Raw genomic sequence first — 21,687 nt, 5'->3', positions numbered from 1 at the left:
GATGAAGGCAACGGAAGAAGAGCTCAGCATTGTGCCGAGCTCAAAATTCATTCAGTTAGCGGCATAAGGGGATGAAGCTCAGGCCTTTGCTGAGGACTGATCGTTCGGGGTCAGAGAGGGGAAGGTCAGAGGGGATAGTGAAAACATGGCCAATCCTTTCTCCCGCTTTCTAAATGCTCCTTCTACTTGGACCCCTCCCTCTGGCCTCTTACCCTCTCTAGATCTTTTCGTTGCTAACTGCTGACGTGACATCGGCCGTCTCCATTTCTGTGCTCCCCTCGCTCACTCCAACCTACCTCCCTCTGAACTTGCAGCACTCCATTCTCTCCGATCCAACCCTAACATTATCATTAAACCTGCTGATAAGGGTGGTGCTGTTGTTGTTTGGCGAACCGACCTCTACCGTGTGGAAGCTGAACGCCAGCTCTCCAACACCTCCTCCAACCCATGCCTGGACCATGACCCCATTAGCAAACATCAAGCCATTGTTTCCAAGTGTGTCACTGACCTCATCTCCTCTGGAGATCTTCCCTCCATGGCCGCCAACCTCATAGTCCCCCAACGCTGCACAGCCTGATTCTAACTACTTCCCAAGATCCACAAACAGGACAGCACTGGTAGACACCATCGCGTCTGTTCAGCCTGTTCTTGCCCCACGGAACTTATCTCTTCCTATCTCGACTCTATTTTTTCTCTCCTTGTCCAGTCTCTTCCCACCTACATTCGCGACTCCTCCGACGCCCTCTGTCACTTTAACAGTTTCCAGTTTCTTGGCACCAACCGTCTCCTTTTCACTATGGACGTCCAATCCCTCTACACTTCCATCCCCCACCAGGACGGACTTCGGGCGCTCCGTTTCTTCCTTGAACAGAGGCCCAACCAGTCCCCATCAACCACCACCCTCCTCCGCCTGGCTGAACTTGTTCTCACGTTGAACAACTTTTCCTTTGACTCCACTCACTTCCTCCAAATTATAGGTGTTGCTATGGGAACCCGCAAGGGCCCTAGCTATGCCAGCCTGTTCATGGGATATGTGGAACATTCTTTGTTCCAGCCCTACTCAGGAACCCTCCCTCACCTCTTTTTCTGGTACATCGATGACTGTACTGGTGCCATTTCCTGCTCTCGCCCTGAACTAGATAAGTTCATTCACTTTACTTCCAATTTCCACCCATCCCTCACCTTCACATGGTCCATCTCCGACTCTTCCCTTCCCTTCGTTGACTTCTCCGTCGCCATTTCTGGCGATCGGCTTTCGACCAACATCCACTACAAGCCCACCGACTCCCACAGCGACCTGGGCTACACTTCCTCCCAGCCTGCTTCCTGTAAGGACTCTATTCCATTCTCCCAGTTTCTCCGTCTCCGTCGCGTCTGTTCTGACGATGCCACCTTCCATACCAGTGCTTCCAACATGTCTTCCTTTTTCCTCAACCGAGGATTCCCCTCTACCGTGGTTGACACGGCCCTTGACTGTGTCCATTCTATTTCACGCACTGCTGCTCTCACCCCTTCCCCTCCTTCCCATAACCATGATAGGGTTCCACTTGTCCTCACCTTTCACCTCACCAGCCTCCACATTCAATGGATCATCCTCCGCCATTTCCGCCACCTCCAACGTGATCCCACCACCAAACACATCTTCCCCTCACCTCCCCTTTCAGCATTCCAAAGGGACCGCTCCCTCCGCGACACCCTGGTCCATTCCTCAATCACCCCCAACAGCCCTTCTCCTTCGCCCGGCACCTTCCCGTGCAAGCATCTGCCCTTTTACCTCCTCCCTTCCCACTGTCCAGGGCCCCAAGCACCCCTTCCAGCTGAAACAGCGATTTACTTGTACTTCTTGCAATTTAATATACTGTATTTGCTGCTCACGATGCGGTCTCCTCTACATTGGGGAAACCAAACGCAGATTGGGCGACCGCTTTGTGGAACACCTCCGTTCAGTCCGTAAGGGTGACCCTGAGCATCCGGTCGCCTGTCACTTTAATTCACCGCTTCACTCCCGCTCTGATCTCACTGTCCTCGGCCTATTACACTGTTCCAATGAAGATCAACGCAAGCTCGAGGAACAGCAGCTCATCTTTCGATTGGGCACTTTACAGGCTGCCGGACTCAACATTCAGTTCAACAATTTCAGATAATTATCCCTGCCCCCATTTTTCATGCAGTATGATTTTTGCCATTCCAATTTGCAACATTTTATCTTTTCTGCCTCTTACAAAAGTACAGGATGTTCTTTCAATTCCTTCCTCCCCTCCTAACCCGCCCCCCTGTCTCTGATCCTGCTTATTATCTGTTACATCTCCAGGTTTTTCCAGTTCTGATGAAGGGTCCCAGACCTGAAACGTTAACTGTGTTTCTTTCTCCACGGATGCTGCCTGGCCTGCTGAGTATTTCCAGCATTTTCTGATCGGAATCTTCTTGAAAGGTCCTCTGTATCCCAGGGCGATGGGTCTCTGCGGGTGGAGATTTCCGCTATTTGCCCAAGTTACGCCCGCTGAATGCCTGTGAAGTTCTTATGCCTGGTAAATGCAGGTGTGAGGCCTGCTGTTACCAGAATCAGAGTTTTAAAAAATAGCAAAATAAAATGTTATCACTCATTTATACATTAAAAAAAACTGTGCAATAATGTAAGTTGATTTTTAGCCCGTTAATACATTTAATTTTTTTCAAAAAGTTAAAACTTTCGTTTAAAATAATTAATTAAATGGCATTTTAATTAAATTTAAATATGTAATTTATTTATTTATTTTATGTGTTTGTGTATTTTTAAAGTGATCCCATTCACACTTATGGGAGCTCCGTACGCACGAAACTCCCAGAAATATGAATGGGGGTTCCCTTCTTTTATTGGTTGAGCTGGCCCATGTGATCCCATGGGCGCTTGTGAGCCGCATGCGCACCTGAGATCCCTGGGCCTCTGCCCGCGCGGACCCGGAGAAGCCCAGGATCGCGAGCCTCCAAACCTCCCGGGCCACCAGGGAAATGCGGAGATTTTTCACAGGTCGGAGACATCCACCCGCGGGAAGCCTCCGCTCGCAAATTGTGGGCCTTTGTGTTTAGACCCCACAAGGTGGCGCTATTTTCATCACACAACAACAGCGACTCCCTTATCAGCAGATTTAATGATAATGTCAGGTTTGTACCTGAGAGAATGGAATGCTGCAAGTTCACAGGGACATGGTTCAGAGTGAGGGAAGCGAGGATTCACTGAATCACTCCTGCCCTCCATCCTACCACAGACCTTCAGCCTTTTGATCTTTTCATGCCCCCTTTTCCCTGGCTCTTTATTTACTAAAAGCGGTTAATCTCTGACATTTTAAATTTCTGAAGTTATCACTGACATGAAACGTTAACTGTTTCTCTTTCCACAGATGCTGCCTGACCTGCTGAGTGGTTCCAGCATTTCCTGTATTTATATATAATAATTTTCGCCCTCTGCTGGTGGACACTTGCCATTGCAGTGGTCACACTGATGGAATAAGCATCGCCACCTGCTGGCGGACACTGCACGGTACAGGCGTTTTTCTGATTGAGTGACCATTTCTCCCTGCGGCTGAATAACTGAAATATTTAGCTTTTAGAATTAAAGTCCAAAAACAGTGGCTGTGGAACTCTGATCTGATTCTCCTGGTCTCCTGCCATACGCCGAATTCCCAGGGACAAGTGTCGTGCAGCAAAACAACATTGTGCTGTATCTAGGGATTGGTGTGTGTTTACTGATGGGACATAATAAAAACATGAACATCGACAAAGGCACAGATTTCAAATAATGTTTAATAAATGCATTTTTATTTTTCAACGCAATGTACATCACCATTTCCAGTAGGAGACTGCAGCAGTCTCTGTACATCGAGTATATGGCGGTGCAGGGACCAGTTACAATAAAGGGAGATAAAACAGACAGACTATTCCTTTGACCCCCTGCGGGTTCTGAACAATCTTAAATGGAGGATGTAAAAGTGAAGCGGTTACAAAATGAAGTTTATATAAAACCTTCAGCAATAAACAGATGTTTTTAATCTCTTTTACACAGTTGCTTAATCCACGCAGAGCAGTGTCTTACAGTATTACTATAGACAGAGCAATGATCCGAATACATTCTTCCTCTTTTATAATGTTTAATTAAGCAGAACGCAGCCAGAATATAGAGAAAAGCTAAATCTATGTATTTCAAAACAAATTTACATGGCGATTGATCAAATACATTGATGTTTATATCGTGAAGAAAAGCACATTCAGCATGTTCACACTGTTCGTTAAGTTAATGGATATTCGCTCAGATTTAACACAGGTTATTTCCCGCTACACTGTGACACGCCCCGAGACATCGCAACCAGGATTTTCCACTTAATTCTCTCTGAAAGGAAAAAAAACACCTTGAGAGAGCGAGAGAGGATTAAACAATTCACCAACACACCATACAATCAAATGGAGTCTTTTTCACTACTCAGAATGTTCTCTCTGATACTTCACTTCAATTAGCCTTTTATTTAAATAATAAATAAACAACATCTTCTCTCTGACAGTTTCAGTATCATTTGCCGTTAAACACACTCCCCACAATCACAGAATTGAATTAATTACAGCCAGTATAATGGGGTATTTATTTCCACAGTAAATGCACAGCATGTTCTCTCTGCTAGTTTCAGTATCACTAACGGTTGAACTCACTGCCCATTGTCACACAGTAGAATCCACCCGGGACTGGACACTCCCCCAGCACTGGGACACAAACAATGCAACAGATAATAAAACATTGCTCTTACCGGCTTGACGTAGATGTAACATTTTGAGCCACACAATCACTGCCCATCGGTGGCGGAATGTCCGGGGTTGTGAACGTGTCCCAGTGAACATGGTCATTGTTACCAGGAGTGGAAGGAACAGGTAAACCGGGATCAGTGCGGGTCTGAGAGCTGTACACTGTGGGAGAGACAGATTATGGATTAATGATGGCGGTAAAACCCGCATCAGTGTGGGTCACATATATCTGTCAATTTGGTGAAGGGGCTGGACTTTGTTCGTCTGTGAGTGGAAGAGAATTGTTTTCTACCCACACCCCCGTGCTGTGTTTTACCGCTGGGTGACAGCAGACGAGGTGCGTCTAATATCCGACAATCGGGCGGTTCAGTTTGAGCACTGGAATGATTCCTGGTGCGAATATTAACAAGGAAGATAATCCACACTGAACAGCATCAGGATCTCTTTTCTAGAACACTTCATTCCCTGTAATCACAACATGGTCTTAAATCAACCATCACTCTGTGTCACCGCCGATTAAAAGGGAATTTAAAACAGCGCCAGTCCATTCCTACACAGAGGGCTGGTGACTGCGGGAATATCAGAGATGTAACTCACCGAGAGTGGAGAGATCACCGCCGGCACTTCTGAGTGTGAGGAGATCATCAGGACCACCGTCCAGCAGAAAGTGACCGCCCTGAGTGTCAGTGACTCCAGTCTCAACATCGTCATAATCGCCCGGAACCGGACCTGGGAGGAAATAGAGATTTCCACTGAAACCAAATGCCAGCACTGAGTACTCAGAATGATATTATTATAAATCAATCTACCCGGGCCTTGCAGGGCGGGAGAGTGGACCAATGTGGTCTTCGGGTGAAGTGGGGTTATCTGGGGGAATGATTGGACCGTGTCGTGTCGAGGTAGTTTAGTCTCCGTGTTAAAGTCACAAATATCGCATTGAATCACCCACCCAAGCTGCACACACATTTCACATTTCACGGCCCATGGAGCCGTGTGAGGAAACACAATGAACTGAATGTTTCCTTCCATTATACCATTGGGGGAAATCGATATGATTTTGTTTCAAATCCAAAGTATTTCCACAATATTTTGTAACAAAAATCACTGTCTAGTACTACGGATCCTTGACACTGTCATTTTTCGGCGAGTAAGCTCTGATGTCTTTAGTTGTTGGTTTTAGGTAATAAACTGTGTGAAGTCCAACAAATGATTGTAGTAATTGGGATATTTACCCACCCTGAATAGTGGAGGAGTTCCCTTCAGGATTTTCTGATCCCGGATCAATGTCACCCAAAATGTCACTGGTGTAATATTCAATCTGATTGAGGGAGTCAATGGAACCCGAAACTGTCAAACACAAAAAATGGATGGTTATTAGAGTGATTGATTAGCACATCGGAGCAGACAACATAATACCTTCATCGTCCCATTGACAAAATCTTGGGATTTCCTAACTGACACCATTGTGGGAGATCATTCACTACAAGGGCTGCAGTGGTTCAGAGGAAGGCCCACCACTACCTTATCAGGGCAACTAGGGATGGACCATAAATGCCGGCCCTCCCAGCAGTCAGACACAATAATATATAATCCATTAGGACAGGCAATACCTCAGGTATCAGAGCAGAGAAAATAGTGTATAACACAGTCGGTTAGTAAAGAGAGAGTGAGCGGGGTTTCCTGATCATGATCCCCCTTGGACACGACAGCGGCACACCCAGCCCAGTCAACACTGCAAAGTTCTGCTCACGAACATCTGGGGACTTGTTCCAAAATTGTGCGAGCTGTCCACAGACTAGCAAGCAACAGCCTGACATAGCGATACTCACAGAAACATACATTAAAGCCATTAGGTAACCTCTCCAACACCGACCCTGGCTATGTCATGCCCCACCGGCAGGATAGACCCACCAGAGGTGGCGGTACAGTGCTATACATTCGGGAGGGATTGGTAATGGGAGTGCTGAACATTGACTCCAGAACCATGAAGTCTTATGGCTTCAGGTCGAGCCGGGCAAGGAAACCAGCTGCTGATTACCACCAACCACCCTCCCTCAGCTGCTGAATCAGTACTCCTCCATGTTGAACACCACTTGGAAGAAGCACTGAGGGCAGCAAGGTTACAGAATTTACAGAATCAACGGTTCAGATCAAAATGTACCCACCCTGAATACTGGAGGCGTTCCCTTCAGCATTTTCTGATCCCGGGTCAGTGTCACCTAAAACGTCACTGGTGTAATATTCAATCTGATTGAGGGAGTCAGTGGAACCATAAACTGTCAAACACAAATAATGGATGGTTATTGGAGAGGTTGTTCAGGATATCGGAGCAGAAAACATAAACCGGATTCTCCGGGGCCTATGATCGCATACACACAATGTACATGGTCATAAATGTCCCACAAGCTCCGTGTTTCCACATGTGATGCACTTGAACAAAAACGCAGACCTTGCAATCTGTCAAGATTCTGTTTGACAGATCGTGCTCACCCGCAGGAAATGGACATTCGCTGGCGCAGGGCTCGGCTCTTTGCCCAACTACCGCCCAGCGAATAAACACAACACTTACACCTGGTAAAAGCAAGAGTAATGCCTTCTTGTACCAGTGTAAGCATTTAAATACATAGTAAAATACATTTATTTAAATGATTTAAACATATATAAACGTTTAAAATTAGTTTCCGATATTTTTTGCCCCTTGAAAAAAGTTTAAATTTATTTTTCAAAAATTAAATTTTCTTTTAAATGTTTAATTACATTTTATTTTAATTAATTTTGACCATGTGATGATTTATTTTTATTTCAGTTTTGTTAAAATGTACTTTTTTAGGGGATTCCTATTATGCTTAAGTGGATTCCGTATGTAAATATTTGTCCTTCAATCAACATAACAAGAACAGATTATCCGGTCATTATCACATTGCTGTTTGTGGGAGCTTGCTGTGCGCAACTTGCCTGCCGCATTTCCCACATTGCAACAGTGACTGCACTCCAAAAGTACTTCATTAACTGAAAAGTGCTTTGAGGCGTCCAGTGGTCGTGAAAGGCGCTATATAAATGCAAGTCTTTCTTTAAATTGAATCCCCATAAGAATGAGAATCCCCCTTTGTGATTTATTGGGCTGGCCCACCTTATCACAGGGGCGCTTGCAAGTGCTCCTGGGATACGTGGGCCTTTACACAGGCTTATGCCAGGAGGCCCAGGAGCGCAAGTGTCCGAAGGTCCAGGGGCACCAGGTAGGTGCTGAGTTTACTTGTGGTTCAGAGGCATTCCCCCGCGGGAAGCCTCTGACAGCAATTTCCAGCCCTATAATCGCTTCATCACCCCTGTGACACTGTCCTGGAATTTGGTAACTGACACCATTTTGGGAATCCTTCACCACAAGGACTGCAGCGGTTCTGGAGGAAGGCCCACATTACCGTATCAGGGAAACTACGGATGGATCATAAGTGACGGCCTCCCAGCTGTCAGACTCAATAATATACATTACAGCCCATTAGTACAGGCAATATCTCAGGTATCAGAGCAGAGAGAATAGTCTATAACATAGTTGTTAATACAGAGCGAGTGAACGGGGTTTCCTGATCATGATCCCTCCACCCTCCCATCATCTCTTTCATTTACAGAGACTCTAAAACCGCCAGCGGTGACTGCAAAAATTGGCCCCCGCCCCACTCATGGGCCAGAAAATAGTGCAAGGAGGACAATATCCGATTCGTTCATCCATCTGTTTTTTAACCAAATGATTTATGTTAACGGTTAAATCCCTCCCTAACAATAGCCCAAGACAAAGGTTTCACCGATTCGATAAGCGTTATTGTTCTAATATCCTAAAGAACAATTTGTAAATTAAAGTTATACATAACAATACAACCTGTTAGAGTAAGTCGGATAGAAACAACCAATCCCTGGTTAGGATTTCCTGCGAGGAACATGTTCCAGATACAGGAATCCAGACTCCGAGAGAAATGGAATCTGGGACAATGCGGCTGTCGCCTCATAAAAGCAGCGAGTTTTTATGGGATTGTTTAAAGGGAATAAAATGAAATGTTAGTGACAGAGAATCCAAGGTCAGCTAATACTGGAAATAATGGCCCGGATTTTCCGTGACATATGACGGCGTACACACACCATCGTAAGTTTCCCGCAAGTTCCGGGGTTACGCGTTTGATGCCCGACAACCCACAACTTGCAATCTGTCCAGATTCTGTTTTACAGATCGTTCGAATCCGCAGGAAATTGACATTCACTGGTGCAGAGTTGGACTATTTGCCCAACTACTGCCCAGCGAATGCCCACAAAGCCCTTAGGCCTGGTAAAAACAGTGGTATGGCCTTCTTTTACCAGCGTAATGGTTTAAATAATTCTTGAAATACATTTTTTAAAGTAATGTAAATATTTAAAATTAGTTTAGGTTATTTTTGCCCCATTAAAAATGTTTATATTTAATCTACAAGAAAAATTGTTTTAAATGTTTAATTAAATTGTATTTTAACTAATTTGGAACCTCTGATTATTTATTTTTATTTAAGTGGTGTGAAACTGCGCTTTCAATTTGCGGTCGCAGGCTTCCCGCGGGCGAATGCCTCCGAGCCGCAAGAATAGTGCGAACCGACCTGATGGTCACGGATATTCGGACACTTGCGCTCCTGGGCCTCTCCGCGCACACCTGTGTAAAGGCCCACGTATCCCGGGGCGCACGCAGTTCGCAAATACCTTGCGATCACGTGGGCCGGCCCAACCAATCATAAAGGGGAATCCCCATAATCATGATAGGAATCCCATAAAAAAGACAATTACACACCAGTTAAAATCAAATCATTACACATTCAAAATGAATTAAAATGCAATTTACTAAAACATATAAAGCCAAAGTTTAATTTTGCAAAATATAAATTTAAATGATTTAAAGGGGCTTAAAATAACCTAAACTAATTTTAAACGTTTATTATTTTTAAATGATTAGAAAATATTTTAATATTTACTGAAAGTCTTACGCTGTTAAAAGAAGTCCTTATCTCTGCTTTTACCAGGTGTAAATTTCACGGGCATTCGCTGGGCAGTAGTTGGGTAAATAGCCCAGTTCTCCCCAGCGAATGTTCATTTCCGGGGATGCGGTGGATCTGTCGAGCTGATACTTGACAGATCGCATGTTCTGGGTTTTCGCGCATGTGCATCGTGGAAACCCAGAGGTTGCGGGGCACTAGAGGCTGCGTACACACCGCATACTCGGTCATCGGCACCAGGAAATCTGGACCATTCTGGTTACCGAGACTCCATACTAAAATGGAATTCCCATACGCAAAATAGGAATTCCCCATTGAGATTGATTGGACTGGCACACTGCTTGCGAACCGCTTGCGCCCCTGGGATATGGGGCATTTACGCATGTAGATGCCTGCAGGCCCAGGAGCGGAACAGAGCAAAGGTCTGGAGGCAGCAGGTAGCTGCATACTTTTCTTGTAGAAAGTCACACAACACCAGGTTATAGTCCAACAGCTTTATTTGAAATCACAAGCTTCCGGAGCGCTGCTCCTTCATCCACCTGACGAAGGAGCAGCGCTCCGAAAGTTTGTGATTTCAAATAAAGCTGTTGGACTATAACCTGGTGTTGTGTGACTTCCTACATTTGTCCACCCCAGTCCAACACCGGCATCTCCACATCATGGCTACTTTCGTTGTGGTTCAGAGTCGTTCGCCCGCGGCAGGACTGCAACCGCAATTTCGAGGCCAATTTTGGGCCATATTTTCTGATCAGAGACTTCCCGCGTGCGGAGGCTGCCGATCTGGAAAAAACTCCACGGGCTTACCTGAGGGCTCCTGAGGTGAATATAGTTCTGCTCCTGGGCTTCTCCAACTCCAAGGGCGCCGGGCCCACGTATCCCAGAGGCACATGCGGTTCGCAAGTGTACCTGGGACCATGTGGGCACCAGGGAGCCAATCAAAGAAGGAAATCTCCCTTCATACACTTGACAGACAGTCCGGAAACATAGTAAAACTTTAAATACATTTTAAAATAAGCCATCACCTTTTGAAAATTAGTTGAAATTACAATAAGTTAAATATTTTTTTTTTAATTATATTTTTGGAACAAAATAATTAAAGTTTTTTACGGGGCTAAAAATAAACTGACCTTTTTTGAAAGTATTTTTACATGATAAATGAGTGAAAACATTGTTTTTTTTTACTTTTTAATACTTATCCTGGTTAAAGCAGGCCTGCTTTTACCAGGTGTAAGAATTGTTTGGGTTTTCTGTCATAGAGTCATAGAGTCATAGAGTTATACAGCACAGAAAGAGGCCCTTCGGCCCATCGTGTCTGTGCCGTCCATCAAGCCCTATCCAATCTAATCCCATTTTCCAGCATTTGGTCCATAGCCTTGTATGCAATGGCATTTCAAGTGCTCATCCAAATGCTTCTTGAATGTTGTGAGGGTTCCTGCCTCTACCAACCTTTCAGGCAGTGAGTTCCAGACTCCAACCACCCTCTGGGTGAAAATGTTCCTCCTCAAATCCCCGCTAAACCTCCAGCCCCTTACCTTGAATCTATGCCCCCTTGTTATTGACCCCCCTACTAAGGGGAAAAGTTCCCCTTTATCTACCCTATCTATGCCACTCATCATTTTGTACACCTCAATCAGGTCCCCCCTCAGCCTTCTTTGCTCCAAGGAAAACAACCCCAGCCTGTTTAGTCTTTCTTCATAGCTGAGGCGCTCCATCCCAGGTAACATCCTGGTGAATCTTCTCTGCACCCTCTCCAAAGCAATCACATCCTTCCTATAGTGAGGCGACCAGAACTGCACACAATACTCCAGCTGTGGCCTTACCAGCGTTTTGTACAGCTCCATCGTAACCTCCCTGCTCTTATATTCTATGCCTCGGCTAATGAAGGCAAGTATCCCATATGCCTTTTTAACCACCTTATCTACCTGCTCCGCTGCCTTCAGGGATTTATATACATGTACACCAAGGTCCCTCTGACCCTATGTGCTTCCTAGGGTCCTACCACTCATTGTGTGTTCCCTTGCCTTATTTTCTGTCAAAAATGCATCCCCTCGCACTTTTCAGGGTTAAATTCCATTTCCCACTTTTCCGCCCATCTGACCAACCCGTTTATATCGTCCTGTATCCTGAGGCTTTCCTCCTCGCAATTTACCACCCCACCAATTTTCGTGGCATCTGCGAACTTACTGATCATACCTTTTACATTCTCATACAAATCATTTATGTAGATCACAAACATCAAGGGAGCCAGCACCGATCCCTGAGGTACCCCACTGGACACAGGCTTCCAGTCACAAAAACAACCTTCGACCATCACCCTCTGCCTCCTGCCACTCAGCCAGTTTAGGATCCAACGTGCCAAGGCACCCTGGATCCCATGGGCTCTTACCTTCTTGACCAGTCTCCTATGCGGGACTTTGTCAAAAGCCTTACTGAAGTCCATGAATACCACGTCCACAGCATTTCCCTCATTCACACACCTAGTCACCCCCTCGAAAAATTCAATCAGATTGGTCAGACATGATTTACCCTTGACAAAGCCATGCTGACTATCCCCGATTAATCCTTGCCTCTCCAAGTGGAGACTAATTTTGTCCCTCAGAATTTTTTCCAATAATTTCCCTACCACAGATGTTAGGCTCACTGGCCTGTAATTCCCTGGTTTATCCCTGCTACCCTTCTTGAATAATGGTACTACGTTAGCTGTTCTCCAGTCCTCTGGTACATACCCTGTGGCCAGAGGGGTTCTGAAAATTTGTGTCAGAGCCCCTGCAATCTCCTCCTTTGCCTCCCACAGCAGCCTGGGATACATCTCGTCCAGGCCTGAGGATTTATCCACTTTTTGGCCTGCTAAAACCGCTAGTACCTCCTCCCTCTCGATGCTAATATGTTCAAGTATATCACAGTCCCCTTGCCCGATTTCTATGCCTACATCGTCTTTCTCCATAGTGAACACAGATGCAAAAAATTCATTTAAAACCCCGCCTACATCATTTGGCTCTACACACAGATTGCCACTTTGGTCCTGAATGGGTCCTACCCTTTCCCTGGTTATCCTCTTGCCCTTAATATACTTAGAAAACATCTTAGGATTTTCCTTTATTTTGCTCGCCAGTGTTATTTCATGGCCCCTCCTCGCTCTCCTAATTTCTTTTTTAAATATGCCCCTGCACTTTTTATACTCCTCTAGGGCTTCCTCCGTCTTTAGTAACTGCCAAAAGCCCCCCTTTTTTTCCTAATGCATTTTTGTATATCCCTTGTCATCCAAGGTTCCCTTTGCTTGTTGGTCCCACCCTTGACCTTTACGGGAACATGTTGGTGTTGTACTCTCTCTATTTCCCTTCTGAAAGTCTCGCACTGCTTTGATGTGGATTTTCCTATAGGTAGCTGCTCCCAGTCCACTTTGGCCAGATCCTGCCTTATCATATTAAAATCGGCCTTCCCCCAATTTAGAACCCTTATTTCTGGGCCGTCTTTGTCTTTTTCCATGACCACCTTAAATCTCACCGAATTATGGTCACTGTCGCCAAAATGCTCTCCTACTGACACTTCCACCACTTGCCCGGCTACATTCCCTAGAATTAGGTCCAGTACCGCCCCCTCTCTTGTAGGACTTTCTACATGTTGGCTCAAAAAGCTCTCCTGGATGCACTTTAAGAATTCTGCACCCTCTAAGCCTTTCACACTCTGACTATCCCAATTAATATTGGGGAAGTTGAAAACCCCCACGATTATTACCCTATTATTTTCGCACTTCTCTGAGATTTGCCTACATATCTGTTCCTCTATCTCCCCCTGGCTGTTTGGGGGCCTATAGTACACTCCCAGCAAAGTGCTTGCCCCCTTTTTGTTTTTAAGTTCTACCCATATGGCCTCATTAGAGGAACCCGCTAATATATCATCCCTCCTTACAGCAGTAATTGACTCCTTAATTAATATTGCAACACCCCCTCCCCTTTTACACCCCACTCTGTCTCGCCTGAAGATTCTATACCCTGGAATATTGAGCTGCCAGTCCTGACCCTCCCTCAACCATGTCTCCGTGATAGCAACAATATCGTACTCCCATGTGTTCAACAACAACTTCAGTTCATCCACCTTATTTGCAAGACTCCTTGCACTAAAATAAATGCCTTCCAGCCTTGCCATATTCCCTTTTGCCTTCACATATTTGCTCTGCCTTCCCAGCTGACTTGTTTTTTCCTCCGTAAATCACCCCCTACTATAGCTCCACGCTGTATCCCATCCCCCTGCCAAGTTAGTTTAACCCCCCCCCCACAACAGTGCTAGCAAACCTCCCCGCAAGGATATTGGTCCCCCTCTGGTTCAGGTGTAAACCGTCCGACTTGTACAAGTTCCACCTTTCCCAGAAGCAGACCCAGTGATCCAGGAAACTAAAGCCCTCCCTCCTGCACCATCCCTTTAGCCACGCATTCAACTGTTCTATCTTCCTATTCCTATACTCTGCGGGCGGAGGGTCTCCAGAAAGCGGAACTCTCTGCTCGCGGAGGCCCTTCTCCAGGGCAGGTGGAGGATCTGTCAAGACCATGCATGAAACCGGCATTTCCGATGTCCCTGCGGGTGCGTACACAGCGCGTAAACACACGTAGGGATCGGAATATCTGGCCAAACGAAAGGCGATAAGTGAAGGAATGAAGATGGTTTCAATCAATCTGTGACTGCATGTCATGTTTGAGTGAATATAAAATAAGAAATACAATCAGCCGATGGGTTTATTATTCCTGGGCTCAGATATCTGAAGGAGTCCGTGTGGAGCCGGGTGGGAAATAGAAACAGCGTCTCTGCTCTCTATTTACAAACAACCCAAAATCCCATTCTGTGAAAAATACCGACCAGTGGGAATCTTCCCAAACCATTGCTGTTCTCACTATACACACGGACACAGAGACACTCTCACTGTGATAGGATTCCTTCACATGGGGACAGTGAGCGGACTGCTGATCGTGTCCAGTCAGTACATTGACCATTAAAAGGGGTATTTAAGGGAAGGCAACATTTGTCCAGTGAAGATTCAATATCAAACGGAAAATACAGACCTGAACCCTGGGTCTGAGCGGAATCCTGGCCAGGTGGAATATTCTCAATCTCTTCATAAATTGCTTGGTACAAACAAGCAGGTGACTTCCTGCCGCGAGTGACAGCACCTGTTGGAGGGAGGGCGGGGAGATTAACATTTTGATTCACTTCACGCGCGTTTCACGGGAATTCATCTGCGGAAAAATCCAAATAACTGATATAGTGATAGTCAAGGGTCAGAATCAGTTAGCGTGAATGTGGAGGAGTTTAGTTGTGTGTGTGATTCCGTGTGTGTGTCTGTGTCTCTGTGCAGACACATGTTCACTTCCAGCAGACTGCGGCCAGTTGTATTGACCTCGGGAAGAGGGAATGAGGGGATATCAGGAGAAATGAGCTCCAGTTGATCGCTCGGTTACGGGGCCACACGGGGAGTTCAGCTGAAGAGAAGCTGGGTGAAGTTGACTGATCTCTGCGGACAGCATCAGTTTGGAAGCGCGAGTAAGGAGCTGATGGTTCTTTGGCATGTCCCGTCAGTGTGAGAGGAGCCTTGCTGTATACACAGTACAGGAGTGTGCTGGGCGGGTGAGATAGGTGTGGAATAGTTGTGTTGGGATGTAGAGTAATCACCGGAGAATGCAGAAAGTCCTATAAAACTGTCACCTCTCAACATGGTGGACAGAACCCGGTCAGAGCGTTCGAGATTGGGCATCCGGACCCAGAAACTGAAGGGGTGGAACGGACACCCAATGGATAAAGGAAGCACTACAGACCAATAAATAACTGAGCGCACAGCCCAGACAGTTCAATAAACTTTCTGTCCCATTGTTGCAGCAATTAAATTCTTCAGGAATCTCATGTACCGGCTGATGAACTGGGACAGTGAATGTGGACACTTTAAATAACTCTCCCTTTTAAATGTCACATTTTACTCATTCGAGCAGCACATTGAATGGAACAATTCGCCAAAAGCGAATTCAGATTTATTGCTAACAAGACAACATGACACTCTATGGAAAATGAAGTGAACTGGAGACTCGCCCGGGTATGAAGCGATCTGAGATCAAGTGTTAATTCAGCGGCAAGATATGAGCCTCACCTCTTCTTGTGGACTTTCTCTGTATTACCGTCATCAGTGCGATCAGCTCACAGATTAGAAGGACTCCGAGGGTTATGCAGACGGCAACAGGGATGGAGGTGGTTTTTCCTCCCTGTCCTTAATCACAAGATTACAGAAAGGTTTAACACAGACACAGTCCGCCTTGTATTTTAAAAATGTTCCAGTCAATTTGGAACTGCTCACATTATCTACAGAAATTAACACAACCAAGAAAATGTCAATAACACCAATACCACTAATACGAACGCTAACATTAATACTAATAATAGTGCTAATAATGGTAAGCACCTGCAGGTGTGGACGGAGAAGCAGTAGGAGGCAAATCGAGTCCTGTGGAATATATTGTACAAACAGTTCATCAACTTCAAATATAAGGATTTTATATTGAAAATATAAACGTTGTTCTTAATTTCCGCAATCCATGAGTAATGATCACAGAACGAGAAAACGCCCTGCGACCCTTACCGGAACAAATCACACTGGCATCTTCCTTGTGATCACAGTCATGTTGACCTGCCGGTGAGGAACGACAGTCGGACAGAAAGGATTCACTTCCGGTGCACTTCACCTCATCCAGCCAGATAAGGCCGGCCCCCTGGGCAATTGCGGCCCCTCCTGCGGCCAATAGAGCGGGGCCGCAACCCAGCTGTCTGCAGACAACATTGGAATCGGCCATATCCCAGGAGTCATCACACACCGTGCCCCAGCTGTTATTGGACAATATCTCCACTCTCCCGGAGCAGTTGGTGTTGCCTCCAACCAGGCGCAATGGTTGTCCCGAGTCTATCACAGAGAATCATTTATTGTTATTTATTTAGTACAAGCCTGGAGTACAAGTTAGATAGTTGATATAATGAAGAGGAGGAAGCACCTGGTGAATGTTCATGTTTAGGATCAGATTCTCGATCGCAGACCCTTGAGCTGTGGGGCCTCTCCGTCACTTTGACTTCTGTTGAGAAGAGAAATATGCTGACTCTATTGGACAGCAATGTTTTAAATGACACCCGCACATTGAACGGTTCCTTGTGTTACCTGAACAAACAACACCTGCATCCTCCCTGTGATAACAGTTGTGTTCCCCCCACGGGTCTGACTGACACTGCCAGAGGAAGGACTCGTGTGATTTACATTCCATCTCATCGAGCCAAATGGTTCCGGATCCCGCTCCGAATAACCGAGTGTTATACTCAATAGATATGAGGGGGCCGCACTGTAACTGTTTACAGATCACTTCTGCATCATGTCGATCCAGTTTCTCCGAGCACACTGTTCCCCAGGTCCCATTGTAGAACACTTCCACTCTTCCCTCACAGCGATGCTTTCCTTTCACCAGCCGCATCTCTTTGTGCTCTGTCAATGAAACAAGAAATGTCCAGGTGGTTCGATTGGTAACTCTGTGTGTTCATACTGCACAACACATATTGCACCGGTTGTGTTCACTAGTGTCGATAATTATTTCAGAAATTTAATGGAAATACAGCTAGAAATCGAAAATAAAACAAACAATAAAAACAGAGCATTCTGGAAATACTCAGCAGGTCAGGCAGCATCTGCGGAGAGAGAAACCGAATTAGATTTTCAGGACGATGACCATTCGTCAGAACTTGAATAAAGTTAGAGATGTAACAGGTTTTAAGCAAGTGCAGGAGCGGGAAATTGGGGAGGGGAGAAAGAACAAAAGGGAAGGTCCGTGATAGAGTGGAAGGCAGGAGAGATTGAGAGACAAAAGAGATGATGGTGCAAGGCAAAAGGAGATGGTAATGGGGCAAAAGAAACCAATATGTGTCGAGAGGAGGTATTAATAGGAGTAACAGAATCATCAGCAATAGCTACTGCAAGAAAACATTTGGGCAGAGGTTATGATCTGATATTGCTGAACTTAATGTTGAGTCCTGAACTCTGTACATTTCCTTACCGAAAGATGAAGTGCTGTTCCTTGAGTTTACGTTGAGCTTCATTGACTGGTGTAGGAGTTTGAAGACAGCGAGGTCAGAGTGGGAGGGGGGCAAAGAATAAAAATGACAGGTAACTGGAAGCTTGGTGTCAGCTTGCAGACTGAGTGGAGGTGTTCCACAAAGCGAACACCAATCTGCGTTTGGCCTGCCCAATGTAGAGGGGACCGCATCGTGAGCAGCGAATGCTCAATACTAAATTTAAAGAAGTACAAGTAAATCGCTGTTCCACCTGGAAGGAATGTTTGGAGCCCTGGATGGTGGGAAGGGAAGTGGTAAAATGGCAGCTATTGATTCTCCTGCGCTTGCATGGGAAGGTGCTGTGGGAAGGGGACGGGGTGTTGAGGGTGATTGAGGATTGGACCAGGGTGTCGCGGAAGCAACAGTCCATTCAGAATGCTGAAGGGGGAGGGGAGATGTGTTTGGTGGTGGGAACATGCTGGAAGTGGCAGAAATGTTGGAGGTTGATCTGTTGAATGTGGAGGCTGGTGGGGTCGAAGGTAAAGACAAGGGGAACCATATCGTGGTTCTGCGAGGGAGGAATGGGGTAAGAACAGAGGTACGGGCAATGGAAAGGACAGTTCGAGTGCCCTTTCAACCATGGTGGAGGGGAATCCTCAGTTGAGGAAAAAGGAAGACATATCGGAAACACTAGGATGGAAGGTGGCATCATCAGAACAGATGCGATGGAGATGGAGAAACTGGGAGAATGGAATAGAATCCTTACAGGAAGCTGCCTGGGAGGAAATGTAGTTAAGTTAGCTGTGGGAGTCAGTAGGCTTATAGCGGATATTGGTCGATAGCCTATCCCCAGAAATGGAGAGAGAGATGTCGAGGGCGGGAAGAGTCTCAGGTTGACCATGTCAAGGCCAGGTAGCGCTGGAAATTGTTCACAAAGTTGATGACATTTGCCAGTTCGGCACAAAAGGAGGAAATGGCATCGATACAGTCACCAACATTCCAGAATCAGATGTGAGGAATGGGGCCTGACTAGGAATGGAACAAAGAATGTTCCACATATCCCACGAAAAGACAACCACAGCTACGGCTTCCCAGAGCAATGCCATTTATTTGGAAGAAGTGAGTGGAGTCAAATGAGATGTTGTTCAATGTGAGAACATTTTCAGCCAGGCAGGGGAGAATGGTGGTGGATGGGAACTGGTTGACCCACTATTCAATGAAGAAGCTGAGAATCTTCAGGCCGTCCTGGTGGGGGATGGATGTGTAGAGTCCATGGCGAAAAGCAGATGGGTAGTGCCAGGAAACTGGAAGCTGTTCAAGTAGTGGAAGGTGTCAGAAGATTCATGGATGCAGGCGTGAAGAGGCTGGATAAGTTGAGAAAAAAAGTCGAGATAGGAAGGAATCATTTCCATGGGGCGAGAACAGGCTGAAACATTGGGTCTACCAGGGCAGTCCTGTTTGTAGATCTTGGGATGGATGTAGAATCGGGCTGTGTGGGGTTGGGGGTCTATGAGGTTGGAGGCCATTGAGGGAAGATGCGGTCGGCGACCGTCTTTCAAATGATGGCTTGATGTTCGGTGGTGGGGTCTTGGTCCACGGGGAGGTACGAGGTGGCTTCAGAGACTGGGCGTTCAGACTCTGCAAGTTAGAGGTCGGTTCGCCAATCAACAGCAGCGCCGCCCTTGCCAGCAGGTTTAATGACAATATTAGGATTAGGTACGAGAGAATGGATTGCTGCAATGTCAGAGGGAGGTAGATTAGAGTGAGTGAGTGGAGCAGAGAAACTGAGACGGCCGATGTCACGTTGGCAGTTCCCAATGAAAGGAACTAGAGACGGTAGGAGGCCAGAGCAACGGGTATAGGGGGAACGAGAATTCTGAAAATGGTAGGAAGCATTCTCTGTGCGGGGGCAGATTCTGGCCAGATAATTGGGCACAGAGGTGATGGTGATGGAAGATTAGTGCAGCATTGTGCCGATCTCAAAATTCACTGAGTTAGGGGCGTATGGGATGCTGATCATATGGGCCAGACCGGATAGTAAAAACACAGCAATTGCTGAAATTGGAAGTTCGATGTCAGCTCAAGGAACAGCTCCTCGTCTATTGATTAGACACATTACAGCCTTCCGGATTCAAAATTGAGTTAAACAATTTCAGATCATAACTTTGCTGTATTTCTTTCAGATGGCAGCCATTGCTGATGATTCTGCTGTTCCCATTTACACCTCCACTAGACCCAACTTTAGTTTCGTTACTTGTCCCATTACCATCTCCTTTTGCTTGGCACTATCACCAGTTTTGTCATTTATTCTCCCCTGACTTTGCGTATGTTCTTTGCTCCACTCCTAGCTTTCCCACTACTGTACTTGCTTAAAAACCTGTTACATATTTTTCCAGTTCTGGTGAAAAACCATCGATCTGAAACGTTAACTCTGTCAGTGTCACCAAAGATGCTGCCTGACCTGCATAATATTTCCAGTATTTTCTGTTTTTATTTCAGATTTCCAGCAACTACAGTGTTTTGCTTTTATATGTAATAAAGAATAGTCAACACGGATTTTAAGAGAAAGTCATGCTTTACCAACGTTATTGATTTAAAGAAGAAGTTACAGACAATATAGACAAGGGTAATGTGGTGGGTGCAATATACATGGATTTGAAAAAGGTCTTCGATAAGTTAGCACGTCATAGAAACAGGACTGACGTCAGGCGATGTGGAGTCAGAGGACAAGTAGCAGAATAGATAGCTCGCTGGCTACAAAACAGAAAACAGATAGTTGGGGTTAAAGGTATTTATCAGACTGGTGGAAGCTCAGAACTAGTGTTCCCCAAGGATCGGTACAGGGACTGCTACTGTTCATCATTTGCATAAACGATTTGTACTTGGGATTTGGAAGTACAATTTTAAATAAATGGAGTACACCAATCTGGGGGCTATAGTTAATACCGAGGAAGATTGCAACAAAATATTAGAAGATATTAATAAACTTGCAGAATGGGCGTGTAAATGGTAAATTAATTTTTTTATCGGTAAGTGTTAGGTGGTGCATTTTCATAAGCAGCATAAGGAGGCCACAAAATCTTTGGAAAATAAACGCTTAATTGGGATAGAGGAACAAAAGATACACTTTAACTAATAATTAAAACTAGCAATGGAAGTTAACAAGGGCATAAGAACGCAAACAAAGCAAAGAGGTTCAATTCAAGTGGAATTTAATTGAAAAGCAAGGACATTACTTTAAACGATAGCAAAATACTGCAGATGCCGGAAATCCGAAATAACAACAGAAAATACTGGAAAAACTCAGCAGGCCAGGCAACATCCATGGAGAGAGAAATAGACTCAACGTTTCAGGTCGAAACCCTTTGTCAAGACTGAAAAAGCACACGGAATGAAACAGATTAAAAGGCCAGGCTGGGAGAGAACAAAAGAGAAGTGAAGAGACATTAAGCAGTATTCAAAACGAGACGAGATGGTGGTAGGAATAGTGGAGACAATAAACGGCTCTGGACTAGATGTGAAATGCGCTGGCAGAATGGGAGGCAGCTGCCATGTGGGAGAGAAAAAAAGGGGGAGGGCCAAAACAAAGTTATGGATAAAAAATATAAGTAAAAATGTAATGGGGGCCGAGGTCTGAGTGGAATGGGGCGGTGAATTAAAAGGACTGGTGACCGGAAGCTCGGGGTCATCCTTACGGACTCAATGGAGGTGTTCTGCAAAGCAGTCACCCAATCCGCGTTTGGTCTCCCCAATGTAGAGGAGACCACATCGTGAGCAGCAAATACATTATACTAGTTTGCAAGAAGTACAAGTCAATCGCTGTTTCACCTGGAAGGGGTGTTTGGGGCCC

General features: G+C 45.6%; 1 pseudogene; it reads right to left on the bottom strand.

The window, feature by feature from the left end:
* Positions 1-4,768: 4,768 nt before the first annotated feature.
* Positions 4,769-21,687, bottom strand: part of LOC147083875 (scavenger receptor cysteine-rich domain-containing protein DMBT1-like) — a 47,485-nt pseudogene continuing 30,566 nt past the window's right edge.

Source organism: Somniosus microcephalus, unplaced genomic scaffold, assembly GCF_052327205.1.
Source record: "Somniosus microcephalus isolate GS21.2 unplaced genomic scaffold, FLI_Smic_1.0 scaffold33, whole genome shotgun sequence".
In the NCBI taxonomy this organism is placed as follows: Eukaryota; Metazoa; Chordata; class Chondrichthyes; order Squaliformes; family Somniosidae; genus Somniosus; species Somniosus microcephalus.
This window is presented reverse-complemented; position numbering and strand designations above follow the sequence as displayed.